At 36.3% G+C, this 20,672-nt stretch overlaps 5 non-coding genes across 5 annotated transcripts; 1 reads left to right on the top strand and 4 right to left on the bottom strand.

Moving 5' to 3' along the window:
- The first annotated feature begins 5,965 nt into the window (after nt 1–5,965).
- On the top strand, nt 5,966–6,037 carry Trnaa-ugc (transfer RNA alanine (anticodon UGC)). Its single transcript has one exon. It is a non-coding gene; the product is annotated as a tRNA-Ala (tRNA).
- Nucleotides 6,038–6,360: 323 nt separating this feature from the next.
- Trnaa-ugc (transfer RNA alanine (anticodon UGC)) lies at nt 6,361–6,432 on the bottom strand. The gene has a single exon. It is a non-coding gene; the product is annotated as a tRNA-Ala (tRNA).
- A 2,077-nt stretch (nt 6,433–8,509) lies between these two features.
- Trnaa-ugc (transfer RNA alanine (anticodon UGC)) lies at nt 8,510–8,581 on the bottom strand. Its single transcript has one exon. It is a non-coding gene; the product is annotated as a tRNA-Ala (tRNA).
- Nucleotides 8,582–15,453: 6,872 nt separating this feature from the next.
- On the bottom strand, nt 15,454–15,525 carry Trnaa-ugc (transfer RNA alanine (anticodon UGC)). Its single transcript has one exon. It is a non-coding gene; the product is annotated as a tRNA-Ala (tRNA).
- Nucleotides 15,526–19,827: 4,302 nt separating this feature from the next.
- Trnaa-ugc (transfer RNA alanine (anticodon UGC)) lies at nt 19,828–19,899 on the bottom strand. The gene has a single exon. It is a non-coding gene; the product is annotated as a tRNA-Ala (tRNA).
- Nucleotides 19,900–20,672: the final 773 nt, after the last annotated feature.

Raw genomic sequence — 20,672 nt, 5'->3', positions numbered from 1 at the left:
GGAGTGGGGAAGTGTATGATTTGGAGTGGGGAAGTGTATGATTTGGAGTGGGGAAGTGTATGATTTGGAGTGGGAAAGTGAATGATTTGGAGTGGGGAAGTGTATGATTTGAAGTAGGGAAGTGTATGATTTGGAGTGGGGAAGTGTATGAATAAGCGATTTGGAGTGAGGAAGTGTATGATTTGGAGTGGGGAAGTGTATGATTTGGAGTGGGGAAGTGTATGATTTGGAGTGGGAAAGTGTATTTGGAGTGGGGAAGTGTATGATTTGGAGTGGGAAAGTGTATGACTTGGAGTGGGGAAGTGTATGAATGAGTGATTTGTAGTGGGGAAGTGTATGATTTGGAGTGGGGAAGTGTATGATTTGGAGTGGGGAAGTGTATGATTTGGAGTGGGTTAGTGTATGATTTGGAGTGGGGAAGTGTATGATTTGGAGTGGGGAGGGGAAGTGTATGATTTGGAGTGGGTTAGTGTATGATTTGGAGTGGGGAAGTGTATGATTTGGAGTGGGGAAGTGTATGATTTGGAGTGGGGAAGTGTATGAAACATTGATACGTGTAATTGTGTTCGTCTATGTAGATATTGTATCATGTATTTTAATTGTTATTGTGATCAGTTTCGATGTAGTTTATTTGGCGTCCAAGCTCTGAGTGAATACATGTTATAATATAAACAATATATATGAATGTATAGTAATACAGCATTACAGTACAAAGGTAAAACACATTATAATTGATATTGACATAGAAATACAATAAGTATTCTGACAATAAAGAGTTACAATCATATAAAATTGAACTACTTAATAATGGTTCACTATACTGTATGTACAATTGATTAAGTTTTTTTTTTTTTTTTTTGGGGGGGGGGGGGGGGGGGTGGGGAAAATTAGCTAGTGGTAAAGTCTAACTTTGCTATGTAAAAGGTGAGTAATGCCTGTGAAATATAACTGAACAACTAATCTACCGTTAGCTGATGCAAGATACATATGAACATATTAAAATGAAACTTATTTACAATGAACTTGACTGAGATAACAACTACAACAAGACATGACCAAATAGTGAGGTTTGACTACCGTTTGTTTACATTAGAAACATCTAATTAGAACATTATAACTGTCCACATAAAAATCTAAAATAAGAATTGTTTACCAAAACTGACAGATTTTCACTATGAAATTTTCATTAACCAAATACTTTGATTTTAATTGCTGATACAAGAATTGGTTTTATCAGTGTGTTCAAATCATAGGGCGTTCACAAGTGTTTCCTTTGTTGAAGACAACAAAATAATCATTGTCAACACAAAAACATGAAAAGTATAACAAGTTATTTTTTGCTGTCAGACATGTTTCACGTAAGGAAAAGGGCAAGAAAAATATTTCAGCGAGTTTGATAGGCAAGGGGAAGTAACTCGGGTTTAATAAAAACAATTCTCGCTACCTGTCTTTGAAATAGTGCAGGGACGTGATTAATTAAGCCTTACAGTACGAAGCCGATGTTGATAATATATTTTCCATCAAGGAAAAACTTGATAGTATAACGAAAGCAATATAGATTATACAACTCAGTGTTACCTCAAGTCGCCATCACAGATGGTCATCATGGGATTTTATCAGAAGGGATTCAGTAACGGTCTGAATTCCCGTTTGTATTGTATTGGATTAGTTAAATATAACTAACACAGCAAGGACAAACAAAGAGATCAATGGATCGTGACGATTACCTTGGTTCTATAAATATTGATGTTGATTTTGTAACACATAATAAAGAAACCATTTTATATAGTAAGACAACTCCAATATACATATGACACCAGTGTTGAATTAACTTAACCAAACTGCAATCCCGTGTTAATTTCTCACGATGTCTGACTCATTACTAAGTGAAATTTAAAATAAAACTATAGTGTTTATATCATTGAGTTTTATTTGGAATATCAACCATTCGTTATAACTTATATCAAGCCCTTTTGCCATAAAGTTGGACAAAATACATAATGAAAAGACGAAACGATGTTTAAATACAAAATTACACGGAGAGAGAGAGAGATCGATCACTGATTTTGTCCGACTAAATGGCCCGACATTTTGAACTCTTCGTGGAATATTTAAGATGGACGTTCACAGCCTGATATACTTTCATCTGGTTTACATAGAACTCGCGGTAGAATACTATTTCCATTCATGGCTTTATTGTCTCCCTTTAATACATATTACATCAGTGTGTATCAAATTGTATAGTTTGTAAAAGAAACAACACTTTTGATTGGTTCTTTGTAAGAAAGCATTTCATTAGATGGGTAGTCGTATAAATAAATAGGTCCACCAGGTCACGGAAACGAAAAGCTTCCAACAACGACAAGTCAAGCGTAGCCCCTCATCGCATCTCACAACTGACCGTTGAGACAATCAGACGTACGCCGCCAACCCTCCAGCCGATTATACAGGTAAAGTAGTTAGAGTAAAAATAGCTAGTATAGGTTTTTATTTAGATTCAATTTAAGCTTTAAGCCCTTAATAGACATATAAAAAAAGTAGGATAGAATTATATATTCAAAATTTCATATCGGTGCACCTCAAATAAACAGGTTCCCCAATCATTTCTGATTTAAATAATTCCCCAGGGATAGCGCCTAACGGCATTCGTAAGTCCCTTACGTTTAGCTCGTTAAGTTAAACGCCATAGTTTCAGAGGTAGCACAATTTTTCGGACCTAAAACAAGAATATTAATAGATCCGTTTAAATCGACCCCACCTTACATACTCTCTATCCCCCCTCCTCCCTCGAACGACACTTATCTCCATCCCCGGATGGATCGGGTCGGTGTGATATCGGTAGAAAACTCTCGCACGCGAAGTCGGTTAGCGAAACATAAGTCCACCAGAGTCGCCTTACGGCTCCATACTTGCATGTAAATTACGCTCACCACCTCATAAGTCCATCTTTCATTGATTTTCAGAGTTCCAGCATTTTTAGATACTACTATATTAGTTTTTTCTCAGACAATTTAACATGGACTGCAACCCTTCTGGAGTTTCAGCAAATAAGACCATATCATTCGCATACATTAAAATAAAAACACTTATCATTTGTAATTCGATACCAGGACAATTATTACTTGTGAATGTACTTGTACATTCATTAATAATATTACATATATTTGCAACACGTTTGTTTACCAACAACTGTCACGTAAGCATGTATATTTTGTATACACTTGGGGTAAGTCACCTTAATGGTAGGGTACCGCTAGTACGGGTAGGTGTGCACGGGGTGAGATTCTCATGACAGGTATTGTGTTATTGTTACCGTGCACCCGATATGGATTTATCGGCATTTAGCGTCATGTGAGACAGGCACAGGGGACTCACTGTGCTTCACATGACGGGTTGGAACATTGATTGAGTCAGGACCAGGCAGGCCTCTCCTTTACATTGCGACCCAAGCGTCAGGACCGACCAGAAGTAACGACTTTCATTCAGGGTCAAGGTCTATGGAAGGGTATGCCCGCCAACACAGAAGTACAAATGTAAACATGAATATGTGAGGAAGACGAATTGGAATGTAAGAAAGATACATAGACTTTTGGCGGGCATACCCTTCCATAAAGGTCAGCGAGGGAGCATACCCTTCCATAAAGGTCAGCGAGGGAGCATACTTAGAAGTTACACTGCCGGGGTAACTGACACAAACTCATAATCTTTGAGTTTTTCTGCCAGTTCTCTGGCAATGTTCCAGGAAAGGATTGACACTTCACCCTCCTTCCTGTCCTACCTCTGGTACGACCTATGAGGCGACATCTGGTGAGAAGGACCAGCAATCGGGCTTGCTTGACGCGACCCCCTTGGTGAAGCTAGTGTCCTAACGTTGCCGACGTACGACACATCATGTTGCTGACATGGCCGAGCAGGAGAGGAAGCGCCGGCTGACTGGTTGGGTGCGGGTGGACGGTGTTCTGTCACTACCCCTTTTTTCTTGGAAGTATGGCCGTGCACGTTATTTGGCGGTTGTGGCCCATGCGGAGGCTGTGTCTGGCTACTCATCGAATCAACATATAACTCTCCATTTACATAGAGCCGATGGCGAACAAGTTTCACTTCGTTTCCTTCCTGCTTCTTTTGTTTAAGAACAGGATACAATTTCCGTCTACGTGACTCTACTTCTTCTGGGTACTGTTCATTGATACCTATGTTACCATGCTTAGGTTAGGTGTTAGGTACAGGCGACTCACCCCCTCTCTCCTGTAATCCCCTTCCCTTCCTCTCACTACATACTTTTTCCCCTTCTATTCCCTCCTATCTTTTCTCGTCCTCTGAAAGGCCTAAAGGCCATAATAGAGGACGTTAATTCCCTAATAATAAATAATAATACGAAAAAGCTCTCTCTCGGATGCTGACAGACGAACGTAAAGGATCTCTAGCTGAAAATAAAAGGTAACAGTGACCAAGCTGAAAAAGTTTGGGCCTAGCTGAATAAGTTCGGGCTCCTCTGTAATCCTTTAAAATCGGAACCAATAATTCTTACACGTCTTATACAAATGTACAAAGTCACGAGATCATAGTACAGGGTAATGTGTAGTTGATCAGGTACAGTGACAGGGTACCGAGGCACAGGTTTTGCCGAGACACAGTGTATAGCTGACTTGGTCCAAGTGGTTGAGGCAAAAGGTGACGCAGTCAATGCACGTGTGTCGCGGTGAAGGCTGACGTGGTCAAAGTGTGTCACGGTTAAGTTTGTACAGTCACGGGTGTTGTGGTAAAAGGTTAATTATGTACTACCGACACAGGGTGGCGGGTATATATGTGATATAGTGTTTTAGTTGGTATTGAGACTCTATACATGTCAGTGTTAAGGTGAAATAAATGTTAGTTATCTACCGGGTGTAGTTTAGAGTATAGTTATTGAATTCGTACAGTTTAATATCATTATTTGAGTCAGGTAGACACGCCAGTATTTTGTATATATATGGTGGGCATTTTACTATTTGTTAAACAGTTACAGGGTCCAAGATAGAACTTGGTAACGATCTGAAAATACGCATCCGTTACACTACTTATGCATCATCTTTCGCAAGTACGATAATAAAATGTAAAAACAAAAAAGAGAATAAAAAGACAAAATATATCGATAGTCTTTTAATATAGCAATGAATAAGTGAGAGTCTAATTAAAGCTTATCTGCTACAGACGTGCAGCATATTGAGCGATCAGGCTAGCCAATCTCACTGCAACATACATAAAGATGACGACGACGACGACGATGATGATGATGCTGATGACGATGATGATGATGATGACGATGACGACGACGCCGACGACGACGATGACAACGAAGAAGATGATTATGATGATGATGGTGATGACAATGGTGATGATAATGATGTTGACGCTGATGATGATGGTGTCGACGACGATGATTATGAAGAAGATGACGACGACGACGACAACGACGACGATGATGATGACGATGACGCTGACGCTGCTGCTGATGATGATGATGATGACGATGACGATGACGATGGCGATGATGGTGAATTTAATTACATCAATTACCTGAAATTTGATTAGGTACGTCCTTTATGTATACAAAGTAACAAAACAAAATATGGAAATGAAAGATTAACACGACATATCAAATTGCCTCAAATAAATAAATTCAAAGTGATTGATATCCATTCATTACACAAGAATGTAATTGACACTTATTGGAATATCACCATTTTCAGCAAGTACAGTATTAGCTGACAAATAACAACAAATTTATGTCACAAACGGCAACATTGAAAATAGATCAAACATCCTTCCAGTTTTTCTTTTGAATTTTTCCCTTGTCGTCCTTCTTTTACTTTCGCTATTTTAATGTCAATCTCTGAAATTTGCTTTCTATTTTACCCACACAAAGGACGGTGTCCCGCGTCCTATTATATATACTAAAAAAATACCGCCAGAGTAGGAAAGGGAAGGGGATGTAGCTCAGTGGTAGAGCGTTCGCTTTGCATGTGAAAGGCCCGGGGTTCGATCCCCCGCATCTCCACAAATTTTATTTTTTTATTTACTATTTAGAATTCCATGGAAGTCCTATGTGAATAGCCTATCAAGTAATTATCATAACAATTATTACTCATGAGTAGATAAAGGGTAGATCAGCTTTACTAATGAGATGATTGTGTAGGTAACTACAGGTGAAACAGACGCCATTTTGTACTTGTATCTATGGCGATAGCTGTAAATGACCAATCTAAAATTTTATAGTAAAAGTTCAGTGATTTAGTGTATAAATGAATGACTTACGTTACGTTTATTAATTGGACAAATTAAATAGATATAGACGTTGTAAAATTATATAGAAAAAAGTTGTGGAGATGCGGGGGATCGAACCCCGGGCCTTTCACATGCAAAGCGAACGCTCTACCACTGAGCTACATCCCCTACAGGATTTTACTGAGATATTGATAACGGACAATTAGAACTCTAAAATATTTCGCAACAATTTTCTCGATCGGACAGGTATGTAGTTTGTTTATGTAATCAGTATTTTAATAACTTGTGACATTGTGAGATGTGTTCGCTACAGAAACAGCTTTTCACTGGGTTGTGGTTAATTTTCAATACTTTTGTGATAATGTGTGAATTTCAGTCACATAATAAATTGTCTTTATTCATGAGATTTCCATTTTCTCTTATTTCCGAAAATCCAACATTTAATGATTCCACAAGCCTAGTCAACGTTTACCTTTAGAACTTTGAAATGGACTTTAATTACAATGTTACAGAGCCGAATCTCGATATATACAATTTTTTAAATTAAGCATATTTTTATTTGCATCAGGGACGCACAACAGGGATTGAGCACAAGTTGTCCAACTTTGTGTGATCGCGAAATCCTGGTAGCGATCACCCTCGACACAGATGGCATTAACAAGAATCTCCAGTTTTCAATACACTCAGCTTTTCTAAATCGTGCTGTAATATTCTTTCATTTTCTTATTAACTTTATTCCGACGTAACAAACAGTATCAGCTGTAAGTCCCTGATTGATCACGTCATTTTGGATTCAAGCAAACTCCATTTTGTACTTCGCTGTGAAATTTTGGATGACGATTCCTATCTAGATGTTTCTAACCATCGGGCAATTATATTAGAGACACATGTACCTGCACCACGACTTTCTAGTTGCCCTCAGTTTGTGGAGAGAATATCTTATTAGTGGATAACTGCTGGCGAGAGAAGTAATATACGCAAAACCTGCGACAATGTGGAAAGCATTATCAGTGATCGTAAGCTGGAGAATCGTTTGCTCGTGTCGAAGTCTGATATTGATCTTTATGCAGAAGAACTTGTGAAAAGTGTAAAAGAAGCAACTAAGGCGTCTTTACCACTTAAGAAATTTCCGGTTCATTTTTAAAACCCTATTGGAAAGGAACTCTAAAAGATCCTCATAAGGTGATGTGGAGATGTCGTTCTGTTTGGACGCGCTATGGAAGACCAGGATCCCGCGACTCTGAAGGGTTTAGGAAATACAAGGACGCGAAACTTGATTTTGTATATTCCCGATGAAATCTCATTGGAAACAAATAGTTAAAACGACAGTTTTGAGAAAAGGAGAGAGCAGTTGGCAATCTCGTTTGAATGCTACCAATGACTTTAGTAGATTCAAAATTCTCCAAACTACGCTGGTACCTTCGCCACTCTATTTTTGCTGGTTGTCAATTAATGTTCGTTGTGGTACAGTATGTCAGAAAATGGCAAAGTTATGGACAATTAATCCAGACTGTGAGTTATTATGTTTAAAATGTGCTAGCTAGTGTGAAGATCTTTAGCACACTGCTCCATCGATTGTCGCCATTCCATTATTGTAGATCTAAGGGATACATTTTTCACCAAAATTGATAATGATTACCCGGTGTCTGTATATATATTTGTTGACAATTTGGAACGTGAACGTTTTATTACAACCCTGCTAGGGGCCATTCCTATAGAACTGCAACTGTTATTCTCTAATGTTGTAGAATTACAATCATTTAGATTGAAATGTTTTGTATTTATTATAAAAGTGTCCGAATTAACATTTCAATGAGGCTTTAATACAGCTACGCTGTTTACAGTTATAATGCATTGCAATTTACTCAGTGTCTTTATTTTCCCATACTTTTGATATAAGATATTTTTTTCCATTTGTGCACTCTATTGATCATTTTAGTGTAAACAACTCTTATATTCTTTGATGTTTGTTTTTCTTTTTTTTTGTTTCTATTACACTTTCACTCTTATTTCATTTTGTACACTCACTTTATAAATCACTGCTTGTTTACTATGTTTTTGTACACTTCATTTATGGAGGAAATAAAGATATGAATGTATGAATGTAATCGTCCAATGTAAAATTTCATAGTAAAAGTTCAGTCATTTAGTGTATCAATGAATAGACTTACGTTACGTTTATGCAATCATACATTGGACAAATATATAGATATAGACGTTGTAAAATTATATAAAAAAAGTTTGGTGGAGATGCGGGGGATCGAACCCCGGGCCTTTCACATGCAAAGCGAACGCTCTACCACTGAGCTACATCCCCTACATGACTTTACCGGGATATTGATAACGGACAATTAGATACTCGATATATACATAATTTGAATTAAGCATATTTTTTATTTGCATCAGTGATACACAACAGGGTTGAGCACAATTTCCAACTTATTGTGATCGCGAAATCCTGGTAGCGATCTTCCTCGACACAGATGACATGAATTACAATCTTCGATACACTCCGCTTTTCTAACTAAATCGTACTGTAATATTATTTCGTTTTTTGATTGACTTCATTCCGACGTAACAAACATCGATATACACACTTTTTAAATTAAGGGAGGGCATCGTCGACCATGTTGGCAAATCTGCATATTTTTCAATTATAAGTAATGTCAAATATACAAGTTACAACTTTTTTTCATCATCTGACGATATTGCATGACTGTTTGAAGTGTTATATGATTTTAAATCCCCAAAATCATTTATATTTAAAAAAAAAAATGAGAAAGTTAGTATTTTTCATGGTGGCACGGTTACAGCTTTCACAAAATCGTCAAATGTTATGAAACACCGCTTAATAGCGTCGCATATAACCTAGCTAGAGGTACTAGAGCTCAGAATTGGAAATATAAGAATACAAGTCGAGAATATTCAAAATGAATGTAGTTAGGGTGTTGTAGAGCATCCACCATTTTGGATAAAAATGTCAGCAGAGTTTGTTTACAAATTTTGACGATTTCTGGTAGAATATTCAACTTTGTTAACGTCCAACGTGGACTTCTGTTTAGCTGTGTCCGCCATTCACATTTCTGATATCAATACGCCAGACGTCTGACACATCGTGAAAAATGATAAAAAAAAAGGTTGCAATCCCTTACGTAATGCTATTTTATGTTACCTACGTTTGCATGCAGTCTGAAATAACTATATAGTGTAACGTAAAGGCTACCTACGATTACGATTTACTTCCGTGTTCGGTGTCAAATAGATACTTGAATAATTGAATTGTTTATGATCATATAGTTAAAGCGGTTAGGTGACTAAGACAATTGAAGTGTTTGTTTCCCGCCATATTTTACAGTATAAAAGGGGGCCAAACACCGTAATTCTGACTCTTGTTCTGACCGTAGAAGCTGACGGAACTAATTAGCCAGCGGTACTTGATACGGTAGGTGTGTTTTGTAAAGCGTTTGGAGATCGTGTACGAAGATAGTTGTGCAGATGAGCAGTGCCGAGGGATAGGGCTGAAATAGTGCCTTGTACTCGGCCAGTATCTCTGTTACACGCGTCACGACTCATTGCTACGCTGGTTATATACATACACACGGAAACTCACCTGATCACTCGCGTGAATAGCCTGGGGTTTTGCTCGTTCGTTGAGTAGTGCGAGTTGGTAGGACAGTAAGAGTTGCGCCCCTTTGTACAGTTGTCAGTCGCGTGCTCATTGTTTACGTTAAATATAGCTGTATGTAGGTAGGTACAGTGGGCAACTAAGCGTGTTGTACATCTCATTGTAAATAGCGCAGTGAGTGGTGAGGATTACTGCTCATTGTATATTTCTGTATGTAAGTTAATAAATTCCTTATACCCGGTATGTCAAATCTTGTGTTCATAGTATATATAGACAAATAGTCAAGACATTTACAACATGTAATGTTAAATTGTTGTGTAGATATCTGTAAGCTAGGCAGCTCATTTGTTTGGTAATATATACTGTAAGGTAACTTTGTATATTTAATGGTTATTAGGCGTAACTCTGAGCTCGGATAAGCTCGCTCTTATTTGTATATATTTGTACTTAAGGTGTTATGCTAGGTTATAGATACAATGTTTATATACTGTGTACTCAAATACAGTGATTCCGGGAAATAACTCGGTACGAACACCCTCTACACGTTACAATATTTACCGTACATTCGTTTATAAGTAACATTCCGTCACCTGAAGAGTTTACATAGGCGCATTAACAAAAGTCGAGAAAGTGTGTTTTTGGGCACATCCTGTTAACAAAACTACAACAAAATGCAGGCGTAAAAACAAATCAAGTGAATAATGTGCAAGTATGGCTAATCGCTGTCATTACATTTATATTGTTGTGTACATGGAGTTAATGTTCATTAATAATATTGTGTTACGATCATGTATAAAATTAGCCGCGATTTATCTGACTTCTAATGCAAATGTTACTCGCCGTCTTGTTGTTGCCAAAATATGAGGATTTGTTTATGTAATTTTATTATGGGTACGTCACAGCTATTGAGGTTTTCTCCGTATTCCTTTTCGACGTTTACTTTAATGACAACTTTATAATTTTTCCATAAATATTTTCTTAAGTAAATATTATATTGTAAATAGCTGTAGGAAGATATAACAGGGTGATTTCTTTTGCCATTTTTTTTTTAAAAATGTATTAATCGCTCATGAAATCCTAGTGGAAGCCCCATACGTGTTCTACTTAGTACACTACATTTACAGCAAAAGTTACGGAGACTCATACGAACAGTGGCTATAGTACATACAGTAGAAGTGGTTATATTGGTAGTTTATGTTATTGTATATTTGGTATATGTTGTAAAAAGAATAAGGAATGATTATTTTGATAAATTTTGGGCTTGAAGGTACATTTTCATATCTTTTCATACAATTTTTGCAACATTTTCTGACACATTTTTAGCCTGGTTGTACTATGAGTGAAGGGAAATTAGCAAAATATCTTCAGAAAAGTCAGTATATTTGGGCAACGTCACTCAGCAAAAAAAACCTATTATTCTTAGTGACAACAAAGGAAAATATTTGAAGTATTTGGCATCTACAAAATTGGAGAAAGACATTATGTGGTTTTCTAACAATGGAGCAGATACTGAAAGAAGTTTTTACTGGTTTTTGTCCAAAGCAGAACAGATTTTTCAAACACAGATTTTTTGAACTATTTGTTTGGCTTGGCAATTGTGACTTGACAAGTAAAAACAAACAATATATTAGTTTAAACCACGTTTTTTTCAGAATTAACCCTCATACAACGGGTTGAGGAACTTAACACTCTTGGGGATAAGATCGGATTTGGGGTGACTCTGCTAGAGATACCGGTGTATTCAATTGTTGAGTGGAACCGTCAATAAAGGCCACAAAACTCCAGAGGACTTTTCGGATCAGGACAGCCAAATTCAAATTTTATTAGATTCTCTTAATAATCAGATCCGTTCTCTAAATTCGAAACACAACAAATCTTCTCGATTCAGTTTGGAATTACAAGGTAATCGGAAAAACAATTCAAGGTTTTCAACTTACAAATACAATTTTAATCTTTACAAGGACGGTATTCACCCCAAATTATTGTTGAGCAGGTAATGGCTGCATAAAGTGCCTGAAACCATTGTAAATACATGTTGTTGACATTTAGTGTGTGAGGATTACTTCGCAATTAGATTAGTTATTTCATATCAATATTTTACTATTACACATTGGAGTGCGTAACAGGCATTGTTATATATGCTCGTCTGCAGAGTCAAAGCAATGTGATCCCATCCCTCATCTTTGTTTCAAAAATTGTAAAAAAAGCAAGCCAGGATATGGAGGCAGACATCATTCTTGAAGGATCTATGCAGGATGGAGAGCTGCATGGAGTTCAGTACATGCGTTCCATTGCAGATAGAGATAGTTGTTCTTTGTATTTTCGGATACAACAGCAAGTACGTGTGTGAGGAAAGCATGTAGAGAAGATGGAGTGTGCTAACCATGCTTGCAAATGTCTCTGTTCCTATTAAGAAAAGCTAGTTGAGGGCAAACCACATTATAAAGGTCGTGGGAAACTTATCAAACAAATGAGAATTCGTCTTGTGAAAGGTGTTAGATGTGCAATTCACATGCGTTCAACAGATACAAACATAAGTAGTGCTGTGCAGCAGTTACACCACGATATCTGTAATTCAATTCATCATTTGTTTGGTAACCACCGGCATTGCAGTGACTTCTGTAAGAAACGGCCACAATCAAGAGAACCTGAGGAGTCAGATTCCATACCAGATCATGGTAATACTGATGGAACTATTCCATCTGTCCTGTCAGAGCAACAGTTAATTTGGAATGAAGTTACCTGTGATTTTGGGATGTTGTGAGAAGAAATGTTAATAGCAATGTCAGTTCATTGGTTAGGGATCTTCTGTTCAAGGGGTTTGCTGGCAATCGTTTCACAGCGTTCGGCGTTTGGAACAAACAGTGAATCTGTCACCATCAAAGAATATATCCTGAAGAAGAAAGATGAAGGTTTGAAAGTGACAGTAACCCCTGTAGGCCTTGTCATTGATAGAGAACACAATTTCTTGGCAGCCAGTTCAGATGGCAAAAGTTAAAGAGGGGGATGAGTTTGGGCTAGTAGAGGTGTGAAACCTTCTCCAACAAGCAGCTGATAAGGGAAAGTTTTGTTTGGAACTGTGTGGTGTGAAACTCTCTCTGAAACGCAACCACAATTATTACTACCAGTGCCAAGGACAGGTAAACGTCCTGAAATTACCCTGGGTAGACTTTGTGGTTCGCAGGACCACCCCGTATCATCTGTAAGACCAGAGAGACGGGGCTGTGGCAAAAACGAAAACAAACAAAGACATATAAAAAGAGATCCGGTAAATTATTAATATTACTCCTCTTGTTGTCTGTTACATAGTGAATCGTACATATATATTAAATAATATATTAATTATAGAAACCAAATGAAGAAAATTTAGTTTAATTATTCTACAGACATCATGATGCAATCGTTACATTGACATTTGTTCTCTACAAATAGTTTGTTTTTATTTCATTTATTTGTTCTTCAATGATGATTATATTTATTATTCTTAATGCATCATCTCATCGTCGTTAACTCACGTTCGGTTACTGTGGGTTAACGACGATGGCATCATCATTAAATTGACACTGAAAGAAATGGCCTGTTTCGATATAAATGACATAAATATCTATTAGTATGAATTAAATTGCTTGATAGATGTTGTATGTAAACTTTGTTTTTCGTCACAAAGTCTATGCTTACATATAATGGATTGTACCACAGATATCAATATCATTGGATGTTGTTGCCTGAAAAAAACAAAAACTCTTATTTTTGAAATTCTGAAGAACTGTACATATGCTTAATTGTAGTTAGTGAACATAATAGAATGAAAAACATTTGCTATTTCTATTTATTTATGTTGTTTTTACCACAGTCTCTGATGCACATTTCATATGCCAAACAGCCTGATGCTCCCCCTTAAGCATATTTTTATTTTCACCAGTGATTTACAACAGGGATTGGGTACAAGTTGTCCAACTTATTTTGATCGCGAATTCTTGGTAGCGATCTCCCTCGACACAGATGACATGAATTAGAATCTCTGATGTTAAATACACTCAGCTTTTCTAAATCGTACTGTAATATTATTTCATTTTCTTATTGACTTAATTCCGATCCTACAAACAGTATCAGATGTAAGTCAAGAGAAGTGACGTCTTTGATCTGCATAATTGTTATAAGGCCAGGCCCCACTTGTATAAAACATCTCAACTTGAGATTTCCTCAAGTCGAGATTTTCCTCAGCTGATATCTCCTCAAAAACGGCTTGTATAAATTTTCCCATGGAACAGGAGAAAGGCATCGGCTAGGATGTCCTGAAATTCCTTGAGGAATTTTCATACAAGATATTTTCAAGGAGATATTAGCTGAGGAAAATCTGGGCTTGAGGAAATCTCAAGTTGAGATGTTTTATACAAGTGGGGCCTGGTGTTTAAAAGTTTTCATGTTCTATCGCCAGTCTGAGAATATTAAAAAAATCAAAGTATATCCCTCTGTACTCGCTGATTGTGAATTTTAGACACTTTCAAACTCCGAAATATTGAGGCCTGAAAGGGCCCATCATTTTACTTTGAAGTCAATACAAGATCTAGAAAAAAGAACAAGAACTGCCATGTGCACTTCCCTACTGGATAGACGTCCTTAGAAGCATACGTTGATACAAAAAACCTTTATTTTAAAGAGGAATGTACAGAATGGAAAGAAATAATTTATCTAATAAAATTTTCTTTTATATTGCGGTGTTTTTGTACAATTTAAATGAATGTACCCAAGACAGTTATATGCCAGACATTGTTAGAATATTTAGAAAAGTACAAAGTAAAACGTTTGTTTCAGAATACGGAACCAGTGCCTGGTTGCAAAGAATAACCAATAATACCGATTTTTCAATATCTTATAACTACACACTCAATTAAAACCATACTGTTTATAGAAACTAGCTTTACATATACAAGTTGTCCTTACGATGTAAGCTATATTGTTAAAATTATCGTTTCTATACGAAATGTGATTATTCCATTATTGTGTCCGTTTTGAGGAATTGTTTACAGATATTCTGAACCATGTTATGATACATTGTTCTCTAATAGAAGTTATGCGTGACGACTTATGGTGTTCTATTGTGTCAATCTCTGGAATTGAATTTTCTCCATATTTATATTCATTACCAGATGATAATATAACTAATATTTTGCTGGGAGGCCCTAAGGCTATCAAGACAACAAACAGGATGTTGATGAATTAAAATAAATTTCAGTGTAGCGTATAACAAGGATGATTGAATTATATGAGTATATAAAGATCATTACATGCTAATCCGTTCACTTGGTCAGTAATAATTTTCTATTACTATATCTTCATTATAGAATTATAAACTTTGTTCAATTAATAACTTATTTTTAATTCTTTTTCCTTGGTTTATGTAAATATGTTTTCATATCTGTACACATTTTGATACTTGATACGTTGTCCTCTTGCAACATGTAATACTGCAATAATGTTGTTATGCCATGCCGTTCATTTTGAAGGAAATCAAGACATTAATAATACTAATAGGCGTTATCAAATCATAAAAAAATATTTTGTGGAGATGCGGGGGATCGAACCCCGGGCCTTTCACATGCAAAGCGAACGCTCTACCACTGAGCTACATCCCCTACAGGATTTTAAAGAGATATTGATAACGGACAATTAGAACTCTAAAATATTTCGTAACAATTTTCTCGATCACACAGGTATGTAGTTTGTTTATGTAATCAGTATTTTAATAACTTGTGACATTGTGAGATGTGTTCGCTACAGAAACAGCTTTTCACTGGGTTGTGGTTAATTTTCAATACTTTTGTGATAATGTGTGAATTTCAGTCACATAATAAAATGTCTTAATTCATGAGATTTCCATTTTCTCTTATTTCCGAAAATCCAACATTTAATGATTCCACAAGCCTAGTCAACGTTTACCTTTAGAACTTTGAAATGGACTTTAATTACAATGTTACAGAGCCGAATCTCGATATATACAATTTTTTAAATTAAGCATATTTTTATTTGCATCAGGGACACACAACAGGGATTGAGCACAAGTTGTCCAACTTATTGTGATCGTGAAATCCTGGTAGCGATCTTCCTCGTCACAGATGGCATTAATAAGAATCTCCAGTTTTCAATACACTCAGCTTTTCTAACTAAATCGTGCTGTAATATCATTTCATTTTCTTATTGACTTTATTCCGACGTAACAAACAGTATCAGCTGTAAGTCCCTGATTGATCACGTCATTTTGGATTCAAGCAAACTCCATTTTGTACTTCGCTGTACCAACAGTCAAGGTATAAGAAGTTTTATTTAATGTCGCATATTACAAACAGGACCAAAATAACACTGTAGTGCTATTCTTGCGACAAACATACGTATAAGATAAACAATATCAATATCAACATATTACAGTCAGTTTAGACCTAGATATGATAATTAAGGAAACAGTTTAAAATTCTTGTATCTCACACAAGGATCACTAAATGCTGAATTTAAGACACTATTAAAGTGTAATTTACATATATCCTAACATAGCAAAACATAAAAATTGACATAATATACACCAATATAGTTTGTGAGGATTATATAAAACAAATGACTTGGTATTTTATCAAAATTAACAATTGCACTGATTTTTAAATGAATAAGTGCTGGTGAAGGACTCAAAAGGGGAACAACTCACAGAGTAGCATGTGAACAGATAGTACAGAAACAGACCTCAGCATCCCAGGCGCGGAACAGCCTCCAAAAAGAGTCGTAATTCTCGGCTAATCTCAGCTTATTCGGTAAGCTGTTCAAAACCTGGGAAGCTGTAAACCGGAAAGATCTTTTCCTATACGTGGTGGTGTTCACCTTTGGAATTCTTACCAGATTATCCTGCCTAAGATCATAAAATACTTCTTTCCTCTCAATAAGGCCCTATAAAATGGATGGGGGCATGTCATTTAAAATCTTAAAAACTTCAGTGGCCATATACTTAATACGTGTCACATGTAAAATATCTAGTTTAAATATTCTTCAAATATTAGAAACTGGAGATGTGTAGTCATTTTCAATAAAACGAATAGCACGCTCGAGCACTTTCTCCATTTTCCTAATATTTTATAAAAGACTTAATAATAGTAACTTTTCCTTTCTTGGTAAGATTATTCCACAGTCTTTTTAAAACAGCAAGTTGTTTACAAGCATTTCGGCAAAGGCGAGAAACATGAATATCAAATTTAAGAAGAAAGTCAACATCAATACCTAATAATTTTACACTTTCTTGACATGATATCTCCAAACCTTCAATATCAAAAGAATGTACAAAGTTGCTGGTCTTCTTACCAAAACAAACCGCTTGAATTTTCTCTGGGTTAGCTTTCATTCCATTAGAGTTAAACCAGTCAATAAGAACTTTGCTCTCTTTTTCTAAACATTCTTTCATATCTACAAAACTATCACATATCTTGGAGAACGTATTATCATCAGCGTAATTATACAAACTGCATGAGTCTACAAAAGTAAAAATGTAATTGATAAAAATATAAAAAATCGACCCTTGGGGTACACCCTTCTTTATATCGGTCCAGTCACTGGCCACAGGCCCCAGTCTGACCTGCTGCTGTCTGTCACTGAAGCCTTGGACAGGTCCATCAGAATCGCACCAACATATTGATGGTTGTCCAAGGGCCGCCTCCAATCTTCAAGGGCTCGCAGCAAGACAGACTGGCACCCGTAACCGCTCCTGAAAGCACACAAGAAAGGGCTAAAAATGGGCTTAAAGATTAACTAAGCTGGTCATGTAGTATTCTTACAAAAACTTTTGACAAGGATGGTAAAATACTTACTGGTCTAAAATTACATTTATCCATAGGATCATTCTTCTTAAAAATAGGTAATACTTGAACTTTTTTTCAGAGCATGAGGGAAGTGAGAAACAGAAGCACAATAATTAAAAAGTGATTATAATAACAGGTGTAAAAGCTTCTGTACCAGCTTTTAAAATCTATTCTATCAAAACCTTTAGCTTTTCTCTCTTGAAGTTCTGTGAATAATTTCTTAACATCTTTCTCCTTTACATACTTAGAAATAAAAATCATCTCTAAAATTATCTTGACAGAGATCAGTTTGGATTTTGGTGGTCTGTAAAATCTGACACACCATAATGATCTTTACTAACATCATCAGCAACAGTGGAGAAAAAATTAATTAAAACATCACAAACTTCATTCTGACTAGATACAATGTTGTCATTTTCTTCTAAAATATTTTTTTCTAGTCATTAAAACATTTGTTGGATAAAAATGGCTTTACAATAGGCCAATAATCTTTGTAGGCTAGTCCCCATCACATCGTTCTTGAAAATTAAGCCTTTCAGACTGCCTCCTGAGTTTTTCTACATAATTTCGGTGCCTTCTGTAGGCTTCCCAGTTAGCAGCTGTTCTCATACGGTTATACATATTCCATAGCAAAGCTTTCTTATAGGCAGCCCTTCCAAGATATTCTTCTTACAAGTCTCTCGTAGTTTTTTTAGCTCATGACAATTGTACTGTGTATCATCGCTGTTCAATGTGTTGTTTTTTACATAAGTGGACAAATTTATCTCCGGAAGTGGAGGGTCAGAAGAGGGGAGATTACTCTCTCCGGTAAGAGAAATGTGTATTGCATCAATTTCGTCGACGCTGCTGTCATAAAATAGAGTCAGAAAATTGGGGTAGCAAACATGCAGAGCAATACCAATATGTAATTTTCGAGTTTCTAAGAAGAAAATACTCATTTACAGGCATGTCTATACATTTCCTGTGAAACCATAGTTCACAACCTTCACATGAAATGGCTTGCTGGTTGGAACGTACAGACTTCATACAAGATCCACAGGGAAATCGAAATCGCCCGACAGTAAAATGGAAAGTATAAAAATAGTCTTGACTTCACAAGGCACAGATGAGTGTAGGTATTGACGGGGTGTGGACAGTGTTCGGCTATGAGTTGTACTCACGTCAGTCACAGAAAATCTGTAAAGCGCCATTTATTCACCTCCAGATTTTACTGAGTGTGTATTCAGAAATCTCCACTCGATGAATGTCTGATAAAAGTACATGGTTTGGTGGATAAAAACGACTAAAAATAGCGGAGCTCCCGTCAACACATCCGATACCATCGGCGCCATAATGATCTAGGATCAGCTATAAGTCTAGAGAAGTGACGAATGTCCTATAAAACTTGCTCGATTAATAACTTATTTCTATTCTTTTTCTTTGGTTTGTATAAATGTTTTCATATCTGTACACCTTTTGATACTTGATACGTTGTCACTTGGTTAGTAATCATGTAATTATAGAACTTGTTCAATTAATAATTTATCTCTATTCTTTTCCCTCGGTTCACATAAAAATATTTTTTTTATCTGTACACCTTTTGATACTTGATATGTTGTCCGCTTGTAACATGTAATATATTTAATTTCACCCGTTTGACTGGGGAATAAGGTTGAAATTAATTTCTCCGTGGTATGTTTTTCCAATAGGTGGCGTGTTAGGTATTAGCACGTGCGAGTCGTGCTAATACACGTGTCCTTGTACCCGGGTCCGTCATTCAGACGACTCGGGAAGTGCGGTACACACGCAATTTTTTTAAAAATAATATTAATCAACTGAAATGAATTTTGATAATTTCGTTTGCTATTCAATGCAAACCAGTATTTAGTAATTGAAGTTGTTTTCAAATGTAAGCAAGTTGCGCGTGCTTATGAAGAACAATACATGTTTCTGTTAAATATTAAATGATGAGGCAATAAATCATGCGGTAACCTCTGTCTATTATTATCCTATTGGATTATTAAAAGGAGAAGTAATATAGTTATGTGCTCTTCTTTTCTCTCATTTTGAAGGAAATCAAGACAATACTGATAATAGATGTCATATAATTATAAAAATATATTGTGGAGATGCGGGGGATCGAACCCCGGGCCTTTCACATGCAAAGCGAACGCTCTACCACTGAGCTACATCCCCTACATGTACCAACAGTTATTCAAGTCATTCGATTTTCCCTCAAAGTGAATATATATCCAGGTGAAGATCTCTCAAAGTAAAGATTTCTCAGAGTGAAGTTCTTTCAAAGTGAAGATTTCTCAGAGTAAAGACATATCCGAGTGAAAATCTCTACAAGTAAAGACATATCCGGGTGAAGATCTCTCAAAGTGAAGATATCACCGAATGAAGATCTCTGGAAGTTAAGACATGTGCAAGTGAGAATCTCTCAAAGTAATGATTTCACGATGTGAAGTTATATCATTCAAAAAGATCTCTCCGAGTAAAGATCTCTCAAAGTAAAGATCTCATCGAGTGAAGGTCTCTGCGAGTGAAGATATCTCAAAAGTGAAGACATATCTGAGTGAGAATCTTTCAAAGTAAAGATCTCTCAGTGTGTATATATCTAAAAAAAGATCTCTCCTAGTAAAGATCTCTCGAAGTAAAGATCTCATCGAGTGAAGATCTCTCAAAAGTGAAGACATATCTGAGTGAGAATCTCTCAAAGTAAAGATCTCTCAGTGTGTTTATATCTCAAAAAAGATCTCTCCTAGTAAAGATCTCTCGAAGTAAAGATCTCATCGAGTGAAGGTCTCTGCGAGTGAAGATCTCTCAAAAGTAAAGACATATCTGAGTGAGAATCTCTCAAAGTAAAGATCTTTCAGTGTGTATATATCTCAAAAAAAGATCACTCCGAGTGAAGATATCGCGAAGTAAAGTTATTTCAAATGAAGATATCACAAAGACAAGGTCTC

Source organism: Ylistrum balloti, unplaced genomic scaffold, assembly GCF_031769215.1.
Source record: "Ylistrum balloti isolate Yb309-2 unplaced genomic scaffold, AGI_CSIRO_Ybal_v1 Utg370556, whole genome shotgun sequence".
NCBI lineage: Eukaryota > Metazoa > Mollusca > Bivalvia > Pectinida > Pectinidae > Ylistrum > Ylistrum balloti.
The sequence above is the reverse complement of the archived record's forward strand: the minus strand, read 5'-3'. Positions and strand labels throughout refer to the sequence as shown.